General features: G+C 45.7%; 1 long non-coding RNA gene across 1 annotated transcript in view; it reads right to left on the bottom strand.

The window, feature by feature from the left end:
- Positions 1–2,610: 2,610 nt before the first annotated feature.
- The window catches only part of LOC128932399 (uncharacterized), a 31,970-nt gene continuing 8,311 nt past the window's right edge, over positions 2,611–26,269 (bottom strand). The window contains exons 2-3 of the long non-coding RNA XR_008482202.2: positions 3,161–3,207; positions 2,611–3,052 (exon numbers count right to left, since the gene is read on the bottom strand). This is a non-coding gene — a long non-coding RNA (uncharacterized LOC128932399). The remainder of the gene's footprint in view (positions 3,053–3,160; positions 3,208–26,269) is intronic.

Raw genomic sequence — 26,269 nt, 5'->3', positions numbered from 1 at the left:
GAGAACACTGACAGGCAGAGGAGCGAACTTGGAAAGACGCAGAGAAGACGGCCATCTGCAAGCCAAGGAGAGAGGCTGCAGAAGGAATCCCCTGCCATCACCCTGAAGCTGGACACCTGCCTCCAGAACTGTGAGAAAGTAAATCTGTTGTTGAATTCACCCAGTCAAGGCACTTTGCTGTGGCAGCCCTGGTTAGCGTTTAATCTGGAGAGACGGGTTGGGGCACTCTGAAGAGACAGTGTGTCTCACATCGGAATCTTCTTAGCTGCACAGAAACCGCTCAGAGTCACACCCAACAGCTTGAAGCCAAAGAGTAACACTCCCTGGGATGCCACAGAAATGATGAACATGTGTTGGGCATTTGAAGACCTGGGGTTGAGGAGGGGCCAAGGAGTCTCAGGGCCCCGGCCATTATCCAAGCTTCACAAGCTAAGGACACTGGCTAGAAAGAGAAGAGAGACATGATTTCTTTCTGAGATCTCTCTTCCCCTGGAACCTGACCTAGGGGAGAGGAAGCCATTCTATGTGGAGGAGTGGCCCCAAATTTGCCCTCTCCCAGGCACCTCTGTCCCAGAAGAGAATCTTCCAAGGATCTGCTCTTGGCCATTTCCCTGTGGGTAATGACTCCACAAATTCCTCTCAGCTGCACTCCCCATTCTCCTCCCGCTTTATTTCATGCCACGCTTCTCACCGTCTGGCATGCTACACGCTAGACATGTTTATTTGTTTACCATTTATCTCCCTCCACTTGAAACTTCTGGAGGGCACGGATTTTGTGTGTTTTGTTTACCACCATATTCCCAGCTCCTTAGAGCACAGTAGATGCTCAGCAAATATGTCACGTGAATCAATGACGTTAATTGCCAACAGCCTATTGCTGAAAACTGATAAAATCTGTGCATTCTGTCCCTAAGGTATTCGCCTTTTCACATAGGAATCCAGGAGTTTGGAGTAACTTGAAGGTTCAGGTTAATTGGGTTTTTAAATGACAGAATCTCAGACAAATTGATAGACTCATGTGGAAGATATCTGAAAGCAGACAGAACTTCCTGACCCTCCTCCAGTCACCCCATGGAATCGGCTATGTGCTCCCTAGAGGTAGACCCCATGGGGACACACATGGGAGAGAAGGGAGCTGGGCATGGGGAATGTGGACTCAGACCCTGGGCTCCTGGGCAGGGCCTGCTGCGCTGCTCCTCCCAGAGCTCACTGGCCCCATTCTCAGCCCCTGAGTGTGCAGAAGCGAGCCTCTGCATTTCAAGTGGTTGAGATGTCATTTTGGGAGAGTTTATGGTGTTATTAATATGGAAATATGCAAGGTTCTACGGCAAGCAGCTGGCCCCTGTACTAATAATGGTTATTCACAGTCCAGGAGTCAAAGGCATTTCTGCTTGGGTGCTCATTAAAACTGGCCCAAAAAGATTGGGATTAAGGCAGTAAATGAGCCGCAGGTCCAACCATCTCGTGTCACTGGGAGTAGGGGTCTGCACCACCAGAAAGTGGGGTGACTATCTCAAATCCTGCTCACTAAGCCATGTGCTAGACAGCCCACGCTCCCACCATCACTTGTGTGCAAACTGGTCCCCCATTCCGCTCCTAAGGAGGGAGCCGTAGGTCCTGGAGTCACCTGTCGTCTTCAGATACTCTCCAGCCATCACAGGTGAGGAGAGCCGGAGAAAATCTGGAGTCAGCCCAGAAACCCTGACTCCAGCCCAGTTCCACTCTTCCCACAAGCCCTCCTGAGATCCCAGAAGTGCGCAGCTCCTGCGTTCCTCCAGGGGAGGGTAAATGCTGATTCATACATTTCCTAAGGAAGACTGGAGGACTGTTTCATTGACCTATCTCAGCCTTGAGGAAGTAAATAGCGTAGGTGTGCGGCTCTCGTTTACAAAAATGCAATGTCATTTATTTTCCTGATCTTCATCTTGCTACAAACTCCATACCTGTCAAGTCCTAACTCTGTGTCATGACTGACATTCGTTGTCGTTATCACTGCTACTATCAATACTATTATTAGAGGGGACTCCTCTAACTGACAGAAACTTCAGCAGGATTACATAGAGAAGGAACCCCAAAATTCGTAAGTTTCCATATGATACTTGACCGTAACATTTGGTTATCTATGGCTGCATAACGAACTACACCAGAATTTGGTGGCTTAAAACAATGATTTATTATTTCTTATGATTCTGTGGGTTGACTTCACTTAGCTTCTTGACACTGCAACTGGATCTCAAGGTGGCCCAGACCGGGAGCAATGGCTCATGCCTGTAATCCCAGCACTTCAGAAGGCCAAGGGGGGCAGATCACTTGATCCCAGCACTTAGAGACCAGCCTAGGCAACGCGATGAAGTACCATCTCTACAAAAGATACAAAAATTTGCTGGGCATGGTGGCACATGCCTATAGTCCCAGCTACTCAGTTAGCTGAGGTGGGAGAATCATTTGATCCCGGGAGATCAAGGCTGCAGCGAGCTATGTCTTGTGCCACTGCATTCCAGCCTGGGTGGTACAGTGACACCATTCTCAAAACAAACAAATAAATAAATAGGTAAATAAAAAGATGGCCCAAAGAGAAGCCACAAGGTCTCTGAAGGGCTGGGCCGAGAAGTCACGCTGTATCACTCCAAGCACATTCTATCAGTCAAAAGATGTCACAGAGCCTGCCCAGCCAAGGGGACAGGAAACAATCCCTCAAATTCCTAGCCACTGATGGAAGAAACAGAATGTGCACCCAGGGATAGATCACTGGTGCCATCTTTGCAGTCTATCAGCCTCACCTAAATAACCTTCAACAAAGCAGACCCACTCTCTTCATGCGCACCTGTGTATATACCACCTAGTTTATGTGGGCCTGGACTTTCTGACCAGGTAAATGGAGATGTTGGTGTCTTGTCCGACCAAAGACAGAAACCGAATAGGATAACCTGTTAAAATTCCCTTCCAGCTGTGAGTCTGTGGCTTCTACCATCTCACAGATGCTTTCAATTACAAATGATTTTCATCCTTTGTAATTACAATGTAATTGAATTCATCCTTTGAACTTCAGGACCTAAAAAAGATGAAAATATCTGTTTTCTTTCCACCAGCAAGTCTTAAATCTTAGACTGCGTTTAGTGATCTTTTAATTCCACAGTAATGTCAGAACCACCAAACTTACCTGAATTTGTTCCTCAAATTTCTTTTGGCATGTATTATTTTTCCATCCTAAAGGAAAGAGAAAAATTGGGGTCAAGCGTTAAATATGGGCTGGGCGTGGTGGCTCACACTTTTAATCTTTGCACTTTGGAGGCCAAGGCAGGACAGTTGCTTGAGCCCAGGAGTTTGAGACCAGCCTAGGCAACCGAGTGAGATCACCGTCTCACAAGTAAATACATTTTAAAAAGGTTTTAAGTTAAATATAAAGACCAGGCTCAGTGGCTCATGCCTATAATCCCAGAACTTTGGGAGGTCAAAGCGGGCTGATCACTTGAGGCCAAGAGTTCAAGACCAGCCTGGCCAACATGGTGAAACCTTGTCTCTATCAAAAAAATACAAAACTTAGGCAGGAATGCTGGTACACACCTGTAGTCTCAGCTACTCAGGACGCTGAAACACAAGAATCACTTGAACCCAGGAGGCAGTGATTACAGTGAGCCAAGATCATGCCACTGCACTCCAGCCTAGGCAACAGAGCAAGACTCTGTCTCAAACATACATGCATTTAAATATGACAATCCTTTCCCAGTACTTCTATGAGAAAACCTGAAAGTGGCATGCAAGAGGAAAAATTACATTAAAACTAAAGAAAAGAGATCACTGCAGGATTGTTGACCCAAAACATACATGCATCACAGGAAATGGGAGGAGAAACACTGGTCCACACAGTGACAATGAAAAGGACCTTTGGACTGGCCAAGTGAATAAGAACAACAAGAAAAATCTTGGCCAGGCACGGTGGCTCAGGCCTGTAATCCCAGCACTTTGGGAGGCCGAGGTGGGCAGATCACGAGGTCAAGAGATTGAGACCATCCTGGCCAACATGGTGAAAACCCCGTCTCTATTAAAAATACAAAAAAATTAGCTGGGCGTGGTGGCACATGCCTGTAGTCCCAGCTACTCAGGAGGCTGAGGCAGGAGAATTGCTTGAACCCGAGAGGCGGAGGTTGCAGTGAGCCGAGGTTGTACCATTGCACTCCAGCCTGGCGCCTGTTGAGGGAGTGAGACTCTGTCTCAAAAAAAAAAATTACTTTTCGAAAACAGAAAATTTTAAAGTATTACAAACACATTTTTTTTGACAGTGTCTTGCCCTGTCACCCAGGCTAGACTGAAGTTGTGGGATCATAGCTCACTGCAGCCTCTAACTCCTGGGCTCAAGTGATGGTCCCACCTCAGCCTCCCCACTAGCTGGAACTATAGATACACACCACCACACACGGTTAGTTTTTTTGTAGAGACAGGGTCTTGCTATGTTGCCCAGACTGGTCTCAAATGCCTGACCTCAAGCCATCCTCCCACCTTGGCGTTCCAAAGAGCTTCCAAAGAGGTTTCAGGCATGAGCCACCGCACCTGGCCATTAACAAATTTTTTTACACGAAATTCCAAATATTGATGAAAAAATGTATTCACATAGCCAAGCAAAACCGCCCTGCAAATTCCTATTTCCTCACATAAATCACTCTTCTCACGTTTCTCTGCATCACAGCTTGAGGCTTTTCTTTTGCTTTATCTTCACATAAAATGTCATCAAAGCACCTCATAAATTTGATTTGCAAATTCAATGTGTCTCACACCCATAACCTTGTCCCTCTGCAAAACAGAATCTCAACCAGCTGTTCTGAATACACCTCTAGAACAATGCCTGGAAGAGCTCATCAGCACCAGACAGACATCGTGAAGACAACAAAACAAGACTGAAAATGAGAAGTGCGTGAAACTGAGTATTGATATGTACACACTAAACAAACAGCAGGGTCCTGATGTTAATTTTCAGTCCTTCCACTTAAGGAACCAGTAAAAACTCTAAACTGACTATCCCATTCTGTTCTTTTTCCACCTCTTCTCTACAGGGCTACAGCTTCCTTTAAAATCGGGGTCCATACTGTGACTTGCCAGAATTTCATAGGAAATCTCTGCCAACATTGTAATACAAAAATTCACCCGACCTACCAAGTACTTTATGCAACTGTAATTAATGCGAAGGGTTGCTTCCTCCAACACAACTTGCTCTTGGTGTTTCGTTTCCCTGGGGATGGTTTCCCACTCTCTGCAGCTTCAGAATCACTGTGTTCCACCCACATTCAACATAAGAGAGGGAGAGTTAAAGTTTTGTCTTTCTTGCTGGCTAGTCAAAGGTGACTCCATATTAGGGTCCAGGGTGAAGATGCTTTCCTCTCTTGCACTGTCTCTCTCAACATCTTTTAGCCACTATCATCATCCCCAATGTCACCATGATATTTCTGCGTAACAACCCTGACCTACACCTTTAAAGAAGCTGCTCAACTCAAGACCTCATGAAACACATTTGTAGCTGTTGTCACACGGGCTACATGAGCACAGAAAGTCCAAATCACAGAATTTTTTTAGAGTTAACAGAGACACTACAGATCAACTCCATCCCCCTCATTGTGGAAATAAAGAAACTGAGACAGTAGAGGAGGGGAGGGAGGAAAGTGGAGGGGAGGGAGGGACGGAAGGAGAGGAGGGGAGAGGAAGGGGAAGGGGAGGGGGTAGGGGAGGGAGAAGTGGGGGTGAAAGGAAGGGAAGGGGAGGCAAAGTGGAGGGGAGGGGGAGGGCAGAGGAGGGGGAGGGGGAGGGAAGGGGGGAGAGGAGGGGAAGGGAGGGGAGGGAGGATAGGGGAGGGGAGGGAGGAGATGGGGGAGGGAAGGAAAGGCAGGGACGGAAGGGGAAGGGGAGGGGAGAAGAGGGGAAATTCATTAATGTTTGCACAGTACAGAGAACAGAAGTTGCAACTCCTGACTCTTTAACGTCTCAAATAGGACCCATTTTGGATTTCAGACTTGCCACAGAGATGGGGCCACCAATGGGAATCTCTCCTCTACTGCTCTCCTGCAGGCCCATCTGTCCATCTGTCACAGCCTTCTAAGCCTCCCTTTCCATCCCTTCCCTGGGCATGGCTTACAGGGGTCCAGTGGAAGTGTCCACAGGCAGGGCCAGTTTCACAGGAAAAAAACCTAGACAGTCCCTCAAGACCCCACATTTAGAAAGACTCTGTCCTTGACTTCAATTTCTGCTGCCACTGTCTTGAAATTCTTAGCAGTTTTTTAACATACTGGAGACTCCCACATTTTCATTTTGCACTGGGCACTGCAAACTACATAGCCAGTCCCATCCACAGTATATACCACATGAATTAATCGCCTTTGACTAGCTCACAAGAAACACAACACTTCAGAATCTCCCTCCCACCCTGAGTGTGGGTGGAACACAGAGCAATTACAATGCTACAGCAACCTCACCCACATTTCTCTTCCAGGGAGGGTCAGGAGGGTGAGTGAGAAGATCAATAAAAACTATCACTAAGCATCCTCCCTCCCTGGGCTTCAGGTTCCAGAAAAAGATCCTTGTCCCTATCTGAGTCCCAACTACCTATCTGTGAATATACAGCAAGTGCTCCCGTGGCCTAATTAACTAACCTCTCTGAGCCCCTGTTCTTGCTTTCCTCCAATTATAGAAGCCATAAATGCTCATTATAGAAAAATTGAAAAGTGCAGAAAAACAGAAGTAAGAAAAGGTCACCTGCCTTATTTAACACACATATTTTCTCTGTAAGGTACATCGCAGCCTTTCTATCTGAGTGTCATCACTGTTAACACTTTTGGGTTTTCCTTCTGGCTTCCTTCCATGCCTACACTTTTTCACATATGTAAGGAAAGACCACCTTCTTCCCGGCAAGAAAGAATATTGGTAATCTTGGGAGCCTCTGCTACTGGTGACCTAGAGAGCCTGTGAAGTCCAGGTGGACTCACACTTTCCATTTCGGAATGCACTCTCCCATCAACCTCATGTTCTCCACCAGCAGCCTGCCCTCTGAGAGCTCTGCAAAGTAAGGTTTCTCGGTCTGCACTGCTGACATTTCGGGTTGGATAATTTTTGTTGTGGGAGCTGCCCTATGCCTTATAGGATGCTAGCAGGTTCCCACCCTTCTCCAGCAGACTTAGCCATCAGACTGCTGGTCTAGTTACCATCCAGGTGCTCCCAAAAATATATCCTTGGTGGAGTGAGGAAGGCAAGAACCTCATAGCACTGAGTGGTCCTGCCTCACTCTGAATAAGGAACCAGGGTGTCACTGACTCAAAAACTGACTAGCTACAGGACAGAGAACCAGACAACCTGAGAGAAAAAGATGAGTACGTGTTTCTCAGATTGCTTCCGTCTCATTTATAGCTAGAGGGAAGATGAGCTATTACACTATCCCTGATTCCCAAGAGTGAACTAAAAACAAGTGGAAATCCATTTATTCATCTGTTAGACAAACATAAACTATGTTCTTGCTACTTTCCATGTACTCTGCAAAGTGCTGGGGATACAATGTAAAAGCAACAGACATAGACATGCACCTTTAAGGAGCTTACAGCCTGTCCACCAGGTGGATGGACATTAAATAACCACACACAGAATAGACAGGGTGAGATGACGTAGGAGGTGGGTTCCCTTCCCCAAGGCCATGCAGCCTCTAAGGGCACAAATGTTAAAAAAGAGTTATGCTGGAGCACAGCCACTCTACCATGCTGCCTGGTGGCTGCAGGTGTGGATCCTTCAGGAGCTGGGCAGGGCGGCTGTAGACAGGCCCTTCTGGCAGCTCCGCATTCAACTGGCACCATGGGGACATGGCTAAAAGTTAAACATAGGTGTTCTGCAATGTTCACGTGTGTAGGAGCTGAGCTTAAACAGGAAAGGAAATGAGCTGTGGATCTAATGGAAAGGGGGATCCACCTTCTATGCTTTCCTACTTTTCCCTCCTTTCTCACCCTTGCCAAGGTTGCCCAGTTACTTCCCACAAGCAGAGACAGTTGAAATCATGCCCAGCAACAAGACCACTGAGGATCTCCATGAAAAGATGAGCATCTCCCAGCCCCAAAACCAGAGCTATTTTCGCCAGATGAATCCCCAAGCTGGAAAGTTTTCCTACTCCACAGACAACACCTTTGAACAGGAGATTTACTTTGGTAATAGAGCTGGGCCCTTGTGGTAGGGGCAGAGAAGGTCACTGGGGGCTAGAAACAGTTGTGGGTATGGACAAGAGGCCCTGGATGACCCTGGTTTTCATGTTCATGACCCAGCACCCATACTAGCACAGGCATCGGGTTGGGAATGTTATCTAATAGGGAGGGAACTGCTCTCTCCCTGCTTTCTCTGTCCCTCCATCTTATTGAAGAGGCAATGAAGGATGGAACTGTAAAGTAGGCAAGACTTTGGGAAAAACCAGTCTCTTCTCTGTCCACCCTTCTCCCTTCTCTCACTTTGAAATATTCTCCCACCAATGTGCTATGTTGGAAAAAATTAGGGCTTTGGAGTCAGGCACATTTGAGTTTAAATCCTGGCTCAGTATTTTTTAGTAACTTTCGGTAAATTATATAATCCCTCTGATCCATAAGTACCTTATCTGTGAAATGATACTAACAAAAATGCACTTTGAGTAGATGAGAAAGCACCTGTAATGCTTCTTGCCCACTGTCTAAGGTGTTCAGTAAATGTTCACCATCTTCCCCTTCCTTGCTGCTGTCCTGTAGATGCCTGGGCTTCCAGGATACCTGATCTAGGTCTTCGTGTTCCAAGCTGTTTCTTCTTCCCAAGCCCCATCTTGTTCTTAAACTGCTGCAGCTGAAAGGCTTCTCAAAGTGTTTAACAAAACTACTCGAAGGATTCATGACTCATGGAATCAATAGGTGCCTCTTTTTTAGTATCTTGCTTTTCATAAGGGATAAGGCCTCTAAGTGGTTATATAGGTTCTATCCTTTTTTTTTTAAACAGGGTTTCACTCCTATTGCCTATGCTGGAGTGCAGTGGTGCTATCTTCACTGCAACCGCCACCTCCTAGGCTCAATAGATGCTCCTGCCTCAGCCTCCTGAGTAGTTGCACCCAGCTAATTTTTGTAGTTTTTGTAGAGACAGGGTCTCACAATGTTGCCCAGGCTGGTCTCGAACTCCTGACTGCAAGTGATCCACCCGCCTCAGCATCCCAAAGTGCTGAGATTACAGGTGTGAGCCACGGCACCTGGCCATGGGTTCTGCCTTAGGAAAGAAAGCACCATCCTTGGCTCCCAGACCTCTCATGAGGCAACTAACTATGACATTTTTTTTTCCCACAGACACTATGGTGACTTATCACTGTGATATTTCTAAGCAACGGTCACCTTCAAAGGATGCCCCAGAGATGTTAGTCATGGATCCTAGGGGCTTAGATTAGCCTAAAAGGAAGTTGGGTCTGATCCTGGTGATTGCGAACCCAGGAAGAAAGTGTTCATCTGTGTTCACAGATGAAGTCCGAATCATCCACCAGATTGGTGCAAAGAGAGGCCAGATTCCCCTGGAAAACCTAAATCGTTATAACAAGCAGCTGTCTAAGGTCTTCCCTGAAACTCCAGAAAAATGGAGTGCCCAGGCAATTCCTGAAGCACGTAAGGAGGAAGCTGATAATGGGAGAGGCAGGGGTTAAAAATGGGAATGTGGCTACTTCCCATCATTACCCCCATTCATGTGCTAGCACTCCCAGTTCATAGACTGAGGCGCCGTTAGCATCTAGGCAATCCCCTTTCTACCTACCAAAAATAATCTCACAATATTACGAAATACTAACTGTAACTAGGAAGAGCCTCACAGGAACATACATTCAGTTGAGACCTGATATAACTTAGGTATAACTAAGTGCTTTAGAGCCAATAGTTATCAACAAGGCAGCTCCTATTTTAATGCTAATAATAGGGGAAATGCATCAAACTCCTGACCCAGCATTCTGCCCTTTTCCCTTGGGCTGGCTCTACCCTCCCACTCCACACTCAGCCCACCTATACCTGAACTTTCACAAGGACATCATTCTTCACTCTGTAAGACAAAGAGAGAAGGGAGGTGGCCAAGAAATTAGCTTATGAAAGAAAATGTGCATATCATCCAGGAGACTCCATTTACCATGACACCATTCCTGTATACCAAGCATAGGTTTTATGGTACAAGGCCAGCACTTTGAAAGGCCAAGGCAGGTGGATCACTTAAGCCCAGGAGTTTGAGACCAGTCTGGGCAACATGGCAAAACCCTTTCTGTAGTTCTAAAAATACAAAAAATAGCCAGGCGTGGTGATGGACACTTGTAGTTCCAGCTACTTGGAGGTCTGAGGTAGGAGGATCACTTGAGTCTGGGATATTGAGGGTGCAATAAGCCCTGATCATGCCACTGCACTCCAGCCTGAGTGACAGAGTGAAACCCTGTCTCAAAAAAAAGAAAATGAAAGAGTTCTTTTTTTGTTTGTTTTTGGAGACAGGGTCTTGCTTAGTAGCCCAGGCTGGAGTGCAGTGATATGATCATGGCTCATTGCAGCTTTGATCTCCCAGGCTCAAGTAATCCTCCCACCTCAGCTTCTCAAATACCTAGGGTCACAGGTGTGCACCCCACATCCAGCTAATTTTTAACTTTTTAAAGATAGGATCTTACTAAGTTGCCCAGGCTGGTCTTGAACTCCTGGCCTCAAGGGATCCTCCCACCTCAGCCTTGCAAATGAAGTGCTGGGATTATAGGCATGAGCCACTGTGCTCCGCCAAGAGTCATTAATTTGTGTGTTCCCTTTAGATTGGCAGTCCCCAACCTTTTTGGCACCAGGAACCAGTTTCGTGGAAGACAATTTTCCCACAGACCAGTTGGGTGGGAATGGTTTCAGGATGAAACTGTTCCATCTCAGATCATCAGGCATTAGATTCTCATAAGGGGTGTGTGTCAGATCATCAGGGATTAGATTCTCATAAGGAGTGTGCAACCTAGATCCCTCACATGTGCAGTTTACAATAGGGTTCACGCTCCTGTGTCAATCTAATGCCACTGATAATCTGACAGGAGGCAGAGCTCAGCAGTAATGCTTGCTTGCCCACCACTCACCTCCTGCTGTGGTGGCCTGGTTCCTAACAGGCCATGAACTGGCACAGGCCTATGACCTGAGGGTTAGGGACCCCTGCTTCAGATGACTGTTGATATGGAAGTTGGCTAGTGGATGTGTTTCTATCCATCTATAACCCAAAGGACTGGAACTAAAGTAAACGCTGGCAGTTGTGTTTTTTATTCCTATGGGGTTAAATACCAGAGATCTAAGATTTTCTCACCACAAGTCCATTTTAACTCCTTGAGCAGGGGGATATAGGAGAAATGGGGTTAATTCAGCTAATTCTCGCTTCTTCAAGAGGGAGAAGTCAGGGAGGGTCACAAGGCAAAGTGTGAGCTGGCCTGTTAGAGGTGGTTCCACAGCTCCCAGTTGCATACATCCTATCCCGCAAAAGAGGGAGGCCTCAGCAGAGTAGTTGAGTCCCCCAGCATGTCTAAGCTGGTGGGGACCATTTGGAAGAGATGCAATGTACGGGCATCTGTAAACTTCTCTGGAGTCTCACAGGACTCTTTTTTATTTTCTTGAGATGGAGTCTTGCTCTTTCACCCAGGTTGGAGTGCAATGGTGCAATCCCAACTCATTGCAACCTCCACCTCCCTGGTTCAAGCACTTCTTCTGCTTCAACCCACGTAGTTGGGATTATAGGCACCCACCACCAGGCCTGGCAAATTTTTGTATTTTTAGTAGAGATGGGGTTTCACCATTTTGCTAAGGCTGGTCTCAAACTCCTAACCTCAAGTGATCCACCCGCTTCAGGCTCACAAAGTGCTGGGATTACAGGTATGAGCCACCATGCCACGCCTCACAGGACTCCTTTTGCGTTATGTTTTCCTTGCTCAAAAGAAAGAACTGATTCAGAGCAAATCTGAAGATGTTAAGAGTTGGAATGAAATCTTGGAAAAAAACAGAAATGGCTGATAGTGACTGATTAAAACATGAGACTAATAGGCGGTATAAAGGATGACTTTAGTATGTCTGGAAACGTTTTTATCGTTTTCCCTTCCCCTTCTCCATACACCTTTTTTTTCTGAGAAAGAGGCTTTCTAAACTTGACACCGTAAAAAACATTAAGTTCAGAAAACATAACAACTGTAGCTTTAAAATATAACTAGCCAGGTGCAGTAACTCATGCCTGTAACCCCAGCACTTTGGGAGGCCAAGGTGGGTGCATCACTAAGTCAGGAATTCGAGACCAGCCTGGCCAACACGGTGAAACCCTGTCTCTACTAAAAATACAAAAATTAGCTGGACATGGTGGCACGAACCTATAATCCCACCTACTCGGGAGACTGAGGCAGGAGAATCATCTGAACCCAGGAAGTGGAGGTTGCAGTGAGCAGAGATTGCACCATTGCACTGCAGCCTGGGTGACAGTGTGAGACTAGGTCTCTAAATAAATAAATAAATAACTATGTCTAATATTTATGGTTTCTTCTGTTCTCAAATTTGTTGTCATGAGGAAAAACTCAGAGATGTTAAAATCTTTAAAATTTCACATCTTTTGGCACCATTACTCTCCCCAAATTAAAAATGTTAAAAGGAAAACTTAGTATGTTAGAAATTAATGGCCAATGACACTAAATTGCAACATATCAAATACTGACGTTTATGAGCAAATCTCGTTGTGTAAAAGCATAACTGTGTTCCTAAGGATTTAGGTTCCTAAAGACAACCTTTAAAAGGTGTGCAGATATCTCACTTTCCCCCACAAGTCTCTTGGCCCCTCATCATGATACTTACCATGTCTGTGGTCAGGACTTTGCATAATTCCCTGTGTCCTTGTGCTCAGTTCCCTACATACTCATGGGAAAATTCACTCTTGAGGGTTTTGTTTTGCTTTGATATTAGGAATAGGAATGGGATGCAAACTAGGGCCACTGTGTGGCAGGGCCTAGGGCAGCGGAGTGAGAAGACCTCACACTGCCATGGTGCTCAGCTTGCAGACCTGTGCAAGGAGCCTTGTGTTGGACTGCTTTGCCCATCCCTGCCAAGGATATGCTGTTGCAGGTGGGTGAGGAGGATGTGCCTGTTAAGACCTGGAGATTGAAGAGGCAGGCACAATCACTGGAGGAGGATGTAACCTGGGAACCGACGGTCCTGCGGAGGATGCTGAAGGAATGGAAGACTGCCTGGGCTCTGAGTGAGTGAAGGGAGATTCTGAGATACTATATGTGTTTGTGAGAGGTGGTTCTGATCTTGGACAAGGCTTTCTCAATTTTTGAAATTCCATCCCTCCTTTGTGAAATGTAAAAATCTCTTTGCCTCATTAAGGCTAGACTAGATAAGAGCCTTTGGGGCCGGGCATGGTGGCTCACGCCTATAATCTCAGCACTTTGGGAGGCTGAAGTGGGTGGATCATGAGGTCAGGAGATCAAGACCAGCCTGGCCAATATGATGAAAACCTGTCTCTACTAAAAATACAAAAATTAGCTGGGTGTGATGGCATGCACCTGTAGTCCCAGCTACTCAAGAGGCTGAGGCAGAAGAATTGCTTGAGCCTGGAAGGTGGTTGATCATGCCACTGCATTCCAGCCTGGGCAACAGAGCAAGACTCTGTCTCAAAAAAAAAAAAGCCTTTCACATAGTGGGTATTAGATGAAGTTTGGTTAACATATATCTGGGTGCTTTTTGCACAAGTGGGTATTACTTCAGTAATTTGTGGAAACTCATTACACTGAACACTCTTCAGAGGCAGGGACCCTATCTTTTTTTTTTTCAACATGGAATTTTGCTCTGTTATCTAGGCTGGAGTGCAATGGCACTCTATCTTGGCTCACTACAACCTCTACCTCCCAGGTTCAAGTGATTCTTCTACCTCAGCCTCCCAAATAGCTGGGACTACATGCGTGTGCCACATTGTCTGGCTAATTTTTGTGTTTTTAGTAGAGACAGGATTTCACCACGTTGATCAGACTGGTCTTAAACTCTTGACTTCAGGTGACCCACCTGCCTCAGCCTCCCAAAGTGCTGGGATTGCAAGTGTAAGCCACTGGACCCGGGCGACCCTATCTTATTAATTTCCAAACATGATGCATGAAGGGAAGAACAAAATATGCTGCCTAACCATTGCCCATATCGTAGTTGACTGAGGTATAAACAATCCGTCTCCAAAATGCATCTGTAGAGTTGGGGCTATTCTTTTTTTTTTTTTTTTCTGAGACAGAGTCTTGCTCTGTCACCCAGGCTGGAGCGCAATGTCACACTCAGCCCACTGCAACCTCCGCCTCCCAGGTTGAAGCAATTCTCCTGCCTCTGCCTCCCAAGTAGCTAGGAGTACAGGCTCCCGCCACTGGGCCCGGAAAATTTTTGTATTTTTAGTAGAGATGGAGTTTCACCATGTTGGCCAGGCTGGTCTCAAACTCTTGGCCTCGTGCTCTGCCCGCCTTGGCCTCTCAAAGTGCTAGGATTGCAGGTGTGAGCCACCGCACCCAGCCCAGAATTGGGGCTATCCTATACCTACTTTGCCTTCAAAGATATGAGACTAGAAGTCTGAGTGCCTGGGGCAAAGTAATGGCCTGGCAAGAACTATTGAAAGCTATGGTATTTGAGAACTCAATGCTGCTGGCTTTCAGAACATGACAGATAAACTTAGTGCAGGAACAGGAGAGGTGATCCACTAGGTAAACTGGATCAGACCAACAACAACAAAAACTGAAGGAAGCACCTGCAGATAGTAGGAACTTTGAAATAAAAGTCTGATACCTGCCAAAAGAATAGTTAGCAACTAAAATGAGGAAGATGTTGAAAGCCAAATGGAAGTGCCCTCAAAGACAAAGAACCTAATGAAAACCACAATAATGAACATTTATTGAACCTTTATTATCTTGCCAGGCATTTTGCTAAACACTTTGTCTAGCTGACTCATTTAACACTAAGATTAACTCGATATGTGGGTTCTATCTAGTATTATGCCTACATTACAAATAAGAAATCTCAGGCTCAGAGAGGTTAAGTAATCTATCAACGGTCACACAGCTAATAATTGTGAACCCAAACCAGGTATGTCTGAAAACAAAGTATCCTTAACTACTTTGTTTTATAGTTGCTTTTATTTTCCAGATGGTTACAACAAAAAGTTATTTAAGGAAAGAGATAGATATGATGGGATTGGGAGGTTTTGTCTGGGAACTTACCTGAGAGGGTACATCGATCATCAGAGAAATAACTCCCTAAAGACCCCACCTCTGGGTCCTTTATTCTCTGAGCTAATGTTTTGCTTGAATTATTCTGGGTGAAGGCAGACTTCTTGTCGCCTGCCTGCCGCACCATATCTAACCCTAACCAGGGGGTTATCTTCTCATTTCCCTCACTGCGGCTCAGTTACAGAGTGGCACCACGAGACAGTAGAGAAGCTGCTTTGGAGCTTGGCAGACCTGCATGACGACATTCGGATCCAAGCTATCACCACATGCGCCACAGCTGCTGTGGAACAGTCCCGGATTGCCACCAGCCAGAGGGACTCAGGTGAGAGCCAAAGCTGAACTGCTTGAGAACATAAGCAACTCGTGAAGCCATGGAACGTCTGAAGTGGTGAGGGCCTGGAGCTTATCTGAGATCATTTTACAAATGAGGAAACCAAGACTTAGAGACTGGCCTATATATACACACTTATAAGCAATAGGGATGAGATTAAAATTTTAGACTTCTAGTCCAGCAATTTTTGAACTTCGTTTAATCACCTTTTGTTTGCTCAGTGGCCTGCAGGGAAGTTAACATTTCCCATATTGAAGATCCCATTCTTTTTTTTTTTTTTTTTTTGGGTAGAGACTGTGTCTATGTTGACCAAGCTAGTTGTGATCTCCTGGCCTCAAGTGGTCCTCCCACCTCAACCTCCCAAACTGCTGGGATTACAGGTGTGTGAGCCACTGTGCCCAGTCAAAATGCCTTTTTTTTTTTTTTTTTTTGAGACAGAGTCTCTCTGTCTTGTCCAGGCTGGAGTGCAGTGGCGTGATATCAGCTCACTGCAACTTCTGCCTCCTGGGTTCAAGCAATTCTCCTGCCTTAGCCTCGTGAGTAGCTGGGACTACAGGCGTGCACCACCATGCCTGGCTAATTTTTTTATATTTTTAGTAGAGACAGGATTTCACCATGTTGGCCAGGCTGCTCTCGAACTCCTAACCTCAAGTGATCTGCTCGCCTCAGCCTCCCAAAGTCCTGGGATTACAGGTGTGAGCCACCGTGACTGACAAAATCTTAAAATATGAGTCACAGGCTCAGCTGTGCCACTTTCTGGGAAGTCAGCTCACCTCTCTGAGCTTCAAATTCCTTATCTATAAAATGAGGTAGACAAAGAGATTAATAAGACCTTTCCCCTTCCTACTTGAGAATTTGAGCTTCAGTTAAATGCCCACCTATTCCCCTAAAAACCGTGTAAGAACTATCTTTATAGGCAACACTAGTTATGATATAAACTCTGACCAATACATTACACTGGGACTGGGAACAGCTATAAGTGAAATATAAATACTCGATAGGGACACCATAGTTTGGTCCTCCCTGGATGCTGTAACTTAGGCAGGCCTTTTTTGGACCCTAGAATTGTGTCTATGGAGTTTTCATAAGAGTATTAGTTCCTGTAAAGCATAAATTCACCCAGTGAATGAACAACAGGCTCCTGTGCTATCCCCAAAGGGCTCTGTGGAATGAAGACAGCCTCAAGAACTCCAGCCAAGGCCAGGCGTGGTGGCTCACACCTGTAATCCTAGCATTTTGGGAGGGCAAAGCGGGGGGGATCAACTGAGGTCAAGAGTTTGAGAACAGCCTGGCCAACATGGTGAAACCTTGTCTCTACTAAAAATAAAAAAATTAGCCATGCGTGGTGGCAGGTGCCTGTAGTCCCAGCTACTTGGGGGGCTGAGGCAGGAGAATCACTTGAACCCAGGAGGCAGAGGTTGCAGTCAGCTGAGACTGCGCCATTGCACTCCAGCCTTGGCAACAAGAACAAAAACTCTGTCTCAAAATAATAACAATAATAGTACTCCAGCCAAAAGGGATGCCTGATGCTGCTGCCCCGTTGACAAACTAAAGTCCTGTCCCATATCCTTCTGGTGCCATACACAGACCATGACAGTCTCATGAACTTTCATGTTTAGTTGAACCAAAAAAAACTCCCTGGTGAGCTCTGCAATGATACCTGCCTTGCCTAATTCAACCAAGGTTGGAAGACAGTGAGATAATCAATGTGAAAACACTGTATTATATAAGTAAATGGCAAAGCACTACCTAAATATAATTGTTCTTAAAAATACAAAGGCTCCTGGGGAAAATTTGCTGCTTTTAATCACTAAAACCAATGGTGTAGTTCACTGTAGCCTCACTGGAAATAATCTTCTTCAGCCTGAATATAGCTCTTTAGAGGACAGATGATAAAGGATTGGGAACTGGCATACCAGCACAGAGGTGAGCTTTAACCCTTTGAGCATAAAATCCTGCCCATCTCAAGGGCTCAGCTAAACTGTAATTGTATTACATACCACTAAGCAACTGCAACTGGGACTGACGTTGGCCACCACGTGGTTGTGGAAAGGAAGCTGTGTGTGAGAAAAGCAAAGGGGCTAGTACTATCTTATCTGGCTCTTTTGATCACAGGCAAGACTATCCAGGACTTGCCAGAGGTTCTACTGCCTGCCCTAGAGGCTGCTCTTTGCGACAAGAATGCCAATGTGAGGATGGCAGCAGCAATATGCCAATATGCCATACAGTCACATAATCCCCTTGCCCGGAACGTCATGCAGACTGCCCTTCTGAAGGGTGAGTAACTCTGTTGCTTCTGACCTGGAACTATGGGATAAAGAGACATCTCACTTTCAGCTTTCCCAGTCCTTTCCTCTTCACCATCATGCTCTGTGATGTCTGCTGTACTGGGTTTGGATTTCTGTTCGAATATCTAAAAATTAGGGCCAGACACTGTCACTCACACCTGTAATCCCAGAACATTGGGAGGTCAAGGCAAGAAGATCACCTGAGCCTAGGAGTTCTAAAACAGCCTGGGCAACATAACAAGACCACATCTCTATAAAAATAATTTAAAAATTAGAGGTGTGATGGTGTGCTCCTGTAGACCCAGCTACTTGGGATGCTGAGGCAGGCCTACACATACATGCTTATCAGAGTTGGCTTGAGACCAGGGTGTTGAAGCTGCAGTAAACCGTGACGGTGCCACTGCACTCCAACCTGGGTGAGACAGAGCAAGACCGTCTCTAAAAAAAAGAAAAAAAAAAAATTTGCTCTTCCTCCTATGTACTTTAACAAAACAGGTACACTGCCACCAAGTGGTAGCTGGACTAATTTTTTTTTTTTTTTTGAGATGGAGTCTAGCTGTTGTTGTGCAGGCTGGACTGCAATGGCACGATCTCCGCTCACCACAACCTCCGCCTCTCGGGTTCAAGCGATTCTCCTGCCTCAGCCTTCCAAGTAACTGGGATTACAGGCATGCACCACCACACCTGGCTAACTTTATATTTTTAGTAGAGATGGGGTTTCTCCACGTTGGTCAGGCTGGACTCGAACTCCTGGCCCTAAGTGATCCATCTGCCTTGGCCTCCCAAAGTACTGGGATTATAGGCATGAGCCACTCCACCCAGCCTGGACTAAACTTTTAATAGATGCACTTGATTAGAGACCATGACTTCTTTCACATTTTCATTGAAAAGATGACATAACAATATTAAATACTTTTTTTTTTGAGACGGAGTCTCGCTCTGTCACCCAGGCTGGGGTGCAGTGGTGCGATCTCGGCTCACTGCAACCTCTGCCTCCCAGGTTCAAGCAAATTCTCCTGCCTCAGCCTTCTTAGTAGCTGGAACTATAGGTACATGCCTCCATGCCTGACTAGTTTTGGTATTTTTAGTAAAGATGGGGTTTTGCCATATTAGCCAGGATGGTCTTGATGTCCTGACCTTGTGATCCACTCACCTCAGCCTTCCAAAGTGCTGGGATTACAGGCATGAGCTACCATAACCAACCAGTACTCTTTGAAATTTTCAAAAAAAAAATTACCACCTGAACACATGTCTTTCATTTCTTGCACATTAACTTCCAGGCCCTGTCCACATGTTGTTGGAGTTATAACCAAAAAGGCTCTCAGATGATATACCTAGGGTGCCTAAGTGCTATCTCCAAGAGATAGGCTGTTCTTCACCTTGACAAGGAAAACTGGCTGACGGGTTTGGCCTACTGCACATAGATACTCAACAGTTTAATTCCTCTGTATTAAGAAAACCTCTCACCCCAGTCTTCCTAATCTTTAGGGGGAAAACAACTGCATCTCTCAGCTAGGCTAAAATGCCTTATGTGGCTCTGTTTCCTAACAAGAGCCATTAGGATTTAACTTTTCAGTTTGAGATTTTCAGTTTATATTCTAAATCTTGATATGCTTCTTTTTTTTTTTTTTTTTTTTTTTTTATTTGAGACAGAGGTTTGCTCTTGTTGCCCAGGCTGGAGTGCAATGGTGGGATCTTGGCTCACTGCAACCTCTACCTCCCAGGTTCAAGCAATTCTCCTGCCTCAGCCTCCCAAGTAGCTGGGATTACAGGCGCCCGCCACCATGCCCAGCTAATTTTTGTATTTTTTGTAGAGACAGGGTTTTACCACGTTGACCAGGCTGGTCTCGAATTCCTAACCTTAGGTGATCCACCTGCTTTGGCCTCCCAGAGTGCTGGGATTATAGGCACGAGCCACTGTGCCCAGCCAATATAATTCTTCTAAATATGGTTTAAATAAGAAATTGTGCCGGGTGCGGTGGCTCACACCTATAATCCCAGCACTTTGGGAGGCCGAGTTGAGTGGACCTGAGGTCAGGAGTTCAAGACCAGCCTGACCAACATGGTGAAACTCCATCTCTACTAAAAATACAAAAATTAGCCGGGCATGGTGGTGGGCGCCTGTAATCCCAGCTACTTGGGAGGCTGAGGAGGGAGAATTGCTTGAACCTGAGAGGCAGAGGCTGTAATGAGCCGAGATCATGGCATTGCACTCCAGCCTGGGCAACAACAGAGCAAGACTCAGTCTCAAAAAATATATAAATAAGTAAATAAGAAACTGTATTTGTAGACCGAGTGGGATATAAGGAAGTGAGGTTCAGGTGGGTAGCAGCCTTAGGTATCAATCCAAAGGGAGAAAACACATCACCACTCTGAACTCTTTTTCACCCAACTGTGGCAGGTAACTGTGGGTAGGTGGGCTGCAGCTCAGTGCTTGGCTCTGGAAGGTACTGCCACTTACCCTGTGATTAACAGGATCCTCCACGAGCTGTTTACAAAGAAGAATGAGGACACCGAGGAACAGTCTTATATCCTCCTGAGCCATCTGAGTGAGAAGACAGTATGTGTCCATTACAGGGTCAGAGAAACAGTTTTGGGGAACTGTTTTTGAGGTCTTTGAGATCAATGAATGTAAGCAATCTAAAATGCAACTGGGGCCAGGGGCAGTGGCTCACCCCTGTAATCCCAACACTTTGGGAGGCCAAGGCAGATGGATCACTTGAGGCCAGGAGTTCAAGACCAGACTGACCAACATGGGTGAAACCCCATATGTACTAAAAATACAAAAGTTAGCCAGGTGCAGTGGCACACACCTGTACTCCCAGCTACTCAGGAGGGTGAGGCAGGAGAACTGCTTGAGCAGTGAGCTGAGATCACGCTACTACATTCCAGCCTAACAAATAGAACAAGACTCTATCTCAAACAAATAAAATAAAATAAAGTAAAATGAAATAAAATAAAATGCATCTGGGCCGGGCACAGTGGTTCACGCCTTTAATCCCAGCACTTTGGGAGGCTAAGAACATCTGTTTAGTCCAGGAGTTCAAGACCAGCCTGGGCAATATAGTGAGACCCTGTCCCTACAAAAAAAGAAACAAAATTACACAGGCATGGTGGTGTATGCTTATTTTATTTATTTATTTATTTTTTGAGACAGAGTTTCGCTCTTGTTACCCAGGCTGGAGTGCAATGGCGCGATCTCGGCTCACCGCAACCTCCGCTCCTGGGTTCAGACAATTCTCCTGCCTCAGCCTCCCGAGTAGCTGGGATTACAGGCACGCGCCACCATGCCCAGCTAATTTTTTTTTTGTATTTTTAGTAGAGACGGGGTTTCACCATATTGACTGGGATGGTCTCGATCTCTTGACCTCGTGATCCACCCGCCTCGGCCTCCCAAAGTGCTGGGATTACAGGCGTGAGCCACCGCGCCCGGCCGGTGTATGCTTATAATCCTAGCTACTCAGGAGGCTGAGGTGGGAGGATCACTTGAGCCTGGCAGGTTTAAGGCTGCAGTGAGCTGAGATTGCACCACTGCATGCCAGCCTGATTGACAGAGTAAGACCCTGTCTCAAATAATTAATTAATTAGTTAAATAAAATGCAGCTGGTTAGGTTGATGATCTCAAACATAAGGTGGAATAAGCATGAGTAAACCTGGGTGTAGAGGTGTATACAAGGGGAAGTCACAACAGTTAGCTGAGAGAAAAGTGAGAATTGGGTTGCAAATTGTCTCTATGTGCATATGGAAGAAGAGTTGTGGCATGTAGAATTTGCTTCTGCTAGAAGCTTACCATTGTAAACTGCAGAGACCTACATTATGGTCAGTTACTTTCAATAGCAATGTGAAAGTTACAAGATCGAGGCATATAAAAATCATTTAAGGGGTAATAATATATAAAGTCAGGAAACAAAGGTCTCAGTTTTCTGTTCAGATTCTTAAATTTCTATTTTGTTGCCTAATTTATGATCCCAGAGTCAGCTTGCTGAGATGGAAACATGCCCCATCAAGAGATGTTGTAAACTCTGGTGATATTAATTATGCAGGATGCCATGTCAGAACATAACTTCAAGGTTCTAGTATCTCTAATAATGATTGTGAATATCCATACAAGTCTTCCATTTCCTCAGACATTGATACACACCATGCTTGCTGTGGAGCTGAACAGCCGTCAATGGAAGAACCGGATTGTGGCCTGCCAGGCTTTCTCCTGGATCAGTGGAAATGTCTGCTTGGTAAACCTTTCTTTTTCTCCAGGACAGAAAACCTAAGAGAGGCTGAGCTACAGAGGCCTTCTACTTTTTGCTGCTAACTAGTATCCCATACTTACCAAACAGATCTCTGTTCCCACATCATTACTTCTTACATCTAGCCCAGAATTATCTTCAAATGCCAACATGTCTGTCTGTGAAGCCAATGCTTCTCAATGTGGTGGTAGCCCACGAACTGTTGGTAACTGATCCACAATGAAATAGCACAAAAACTGACCAGAGTTTAGAAACTTTTATAGTGATTTGACATTGCCTCAATATCAACAGACTTTATCAGTCAATGGTGCATTCCCCCGCCAATTGGTCCTTCATCAAGGATCATTCAAGAAGCACTGACTTAAACTACCCAAAAACCCATCTACACGAGTGTCTGTGCTGGTTCTCTGAGTGTTCAGCACAAACATATAAAACATAGTCCCAGAGGGCACAGTGGCTCACATGTAATCTCAGCACTTTGGGAGGCTGAGGCAGGTAGATCACCTGAGGTGAGGAGTTTGAGGTCAGCCTGGCCAACATGGTGAAACCCCATGTCTACTAAAATGCAGAAATTAGCCAGGTGTGGTGGCATGCACTTGTAATTCTAGCTACTCCGGAGGCTGAGGCATGAGAATCGCTTGAACCCGGGAGGCGGAGGTTGCAGTGAGCCAGTATCACACTGCTGCACTCCAGCCTGGACAACAGACCGAGACTCTGTCTCAAAACAATGACAACAAAAACATAGTCCAAGCTTTCACAAAATTAACATTGTGGTAGGAACAACAAGACCAATATATACAGATGATTCAAGAACAAGCAATAAATATAAGGTACTCTTTTAAAACTTTTCAGAAAGAGAGAGATATGTATGGGTTAAACTTATTGGTTAAAGTTCTGTGAAGAGGTGCGGTGACTCATGCTTGTAAGCCCAGCACTTTGGGAGGCAAGACAGGTGGATCACTTGAGACTAGGAGTTCGAAACCAGCCTGGCCTTCATGGCAAAACCCTGTCTCTACTAAAAATACAAAAATTAGCTGGACATGGTGGTGCATGCCTGTAATCCCAGCTACGTGGGAGGCTGAGGCAGGAGAATTGCTTGAACCTGGAAGGCAGAGGTGGAGGTTTCAGTGAGCCAAGATCACACGGGGGCATTTCAGCCTTGGTAAAAGAGGTAGACTCCATCCAAAAAAAAAAAAAAAAAGGTCTGTGAAGAAGTGTGGGCTCAGCTAGAACTAAAGAGGGAATTCCAGGCAACACCTTGTTTTTGCCATTATTTCCCAATCATCCTCAACTGTCCAATTGGGATCTTTCCCTTCTTCCTAGTGCTACTTCATCTTTTCCTTATAACAGTGGGTATCTCCAGAATAGCCAGAAACATTGCCATTCTCATGATAAGTGAATACCCTCCACTCTGTAATCCTGATATTTTGATATGGGAAGCACAAAATCTGGCCACTCAGTACAGTAATCACGTGAAAAGTTTTTGGACTTGAGTGAGTTCTGTCTCAAGTGCTATAGCACCCTGCTGATGAAGTCCTGGACCAGCAGCCAAGGTGTGTCACCTAGGAACATATTAGAAATGCAAAAATCTCACTTAGGCCAGCTCAATCAGAATCTGCATTTTAACAATATTGTTTTAAGAACATCCAATTCATTTGTACCTTTACCTCTTTGGAGCTTGTCACTTAGAATTGCCAACTAAAAGTAAAATGACATGCAGAGCTAGCAGGGGCTGAGGTGAAGATGATGAGGATCTCATGGCAGACTGCTGGAACTAAGGAAGGCAGTGTCTATGAGTCTTTTCACTCATTCAGTAAGCATGCGGTTTCTGACCACATATGATGCACCAGGCACTATGCTACCACTGAGGGTGCAGGGATAAGTCTTCCCTTGGTAAATGTGATAAATAGCTAAAACAGAAGCAACCATAGGTGTTCTGGGGATTTCCAGTGCTTACAAGGGGCAAAGAAGACTTCACTAAAAAGATGTCTTTTTTTTTTTTTTTTTTTTTTTGAGACGGAGTTTTGCTCTTGTTACCCAGTCTGGAATGCAACTGCGCGATCTCAGCTCACCGCAAACTCCGCCTCCGGGGTGAAAGCAGTCCACTTGCCTCAACCTCCCGAGTAGCTGGGACTACAGATGTGTGCCAAGATGCCCAGCTACATTTTGTATTTTTTTTTTTTTTTTGAGACAGAGTTCCGCTCTTGTTACCCAGGATGGAGTGGAGTGGCGCCATCTTGGCTCACCCCAACCTCCGCCTCCTGGGTTCAAGCAATTCTTTTGCCTCAGCCTCCCGAGTAGCTGGAACTACAGGCCCGTGACACCATGCCCAGCTAATTTTTGTATTATTATTATTATTATTATTTTGATACGAAGTTTCACTCTTGTTACCCAGGTTGGAGTGCAATGGCACGATCTAAGCTCACCGCAACCTCCGCCTCCTGGGTTCCAGCAATTCTCTTGCCTCAGCCTCCCGAGTAGCTAGGACTACAGGCGAGTGACACCATGCCCAGCTAATTTTTGTACTTTTTTTTTTTTTTTTTGAGACGTTGTTTCGCTCTTGTTACCCAGACTGGAGTGCAATGGCGCGATCACGGCTCACCGCAACCTCCGACTCCTGGGTTCAAGCAATTCTCTTGCTTCAGCCTCCTGAGTAGCTGGGACTACAGGCGTGTGCCACCATGCCCAGCTACCTTTTGATTTTTTTTTTTTTTTAATACAGAGTTTCGCTCTTGTTATCCAGAATGGATTGCAATGGCACGATCTCAGCTTACCGCAACCTCTGCCTCCTAGGTTCAAGCAATTCTCTTGCCTCAGCCTCCCGAGTAGCTGGGACTACAGGCGTGCGTGACCATGTCCAGCAAATTTTTGTACTTCTTTTTTTTTAAGAGAAATATTTCGCTCTTGTTACCCAGGCTGGAGTGCAATGGCGCGATCTTGGCTCACCGCAACCTCCGCCTCCTGGGTTCAAGCAATTCTCTTGCCTCAGCCTCCAGAGTAGCTGGGACTACAGGCGCACGACACCATACCCAGCTAATTTTTTTTTTTTTTTTTTTTTTTTTTGAGATGGATTTTCGCACTTGTTAACCAGGCTGGAGAGGAGTGGCGAGATGTTGGCTCACCGCAACCTCCGCCTCCTGGGTTCAAGCAATTCTCTTGCCTCAGCCTCCCAAGCAGCTGGGACTACAGGCGTGTGCCACAATGCCCAGCTACATTTTGTTTTTTTTTTTTTTTTTTTTTGAGACGGAGTTTTGCTCTTGTTACCCAGGCTGGAGTGCAGTGGCGCAATCTCAACTCACCGCAACCTCCACCTCCTGGGTTCAAGCAATTCTTTTGCCTCAGCCTCCTGAGTAGCTGGGACTACAGGCCTGCACCACCATGCGCAGCTAATTTTTGTGGGGTCTTTTGTTTTGTTTTGTTTTGTTTTTGAGACGGAGTTTCACTCATTACCCAGGCTGGAGTGCAATGGCGCGATCTCAGCTCACCGCAACCTCCGCCTCCTGGGTTCAAGCAATTCTCCTGCCTCAGCCTCCTGAGTAGCTGGAATTAGAGGCACATGCCACCATGCCCAGCTAATTTTTTGTATTTTTAGTAGAGACGGGGTTTCACCAGGTTAAACAGAATGGTCTCAATCTCTTGACCTCGTGATCCACCTGCCTCGGCCTCCCAAAGTGCTGGGATTACAGGCTTGAGCCACGGCGCCGGCCCTAGAAGATGTCTTTATTTTTTACATTTTTCAATAAAATTTCAGTGTGATAATGAGATACTTTGGAGCTAAATCCTAAAGAAATAGTACAAAAACATCAAGTACCAGGTAGGAGTAGAGAAGGGAGATGCATCTAGCAGGGAGAGCAGCATGGGCACATTTATGCAATTATCATGTAGTAATCTTTGACCATTCCTCTCTGAGACAAGTGCACTTATAGAGTGACCTGGTTTGTCCAGGGACTTTCAGTACTAAAACCAGGAAAGTCCCAGGCAAACTGCAACGAACTGGTCACCTCATCAAGTATCACTTTCAAATTTTAAGTCTCCTAGGTACAGATTATGTTGGCACTGACACTATATAGTTTATAGGATGAGCTTAGGAGAGAGCTGGGTTTGAGTCCTGGTTCCAGTACTCACCAGGCTAACTTTGGACAAGTTGGTCAAAGACTCCATTGTGTCATCTATAAAT

The sequence above is a fragment of the Callithrix jacchus genome, chromosome 6 (assembly GCF_049354715.1).
Source record: "Callithrix jacchus isolate 240 chromosome 6, calJac240_pri, whole genome shotgun sequence".
Taxonomy (NCBI): domain Eukaryota; kingdom Metazoa; phylum Chordata; class Mammalia; order Primates; family Cebidae; genus Callithrix; species Callithrix jacchus.
The sequence above is the reverse complement of the archived record's forward strand: the minus strand, read 5'-3'. Positions and strand labels throughout refer to the sequence as shown.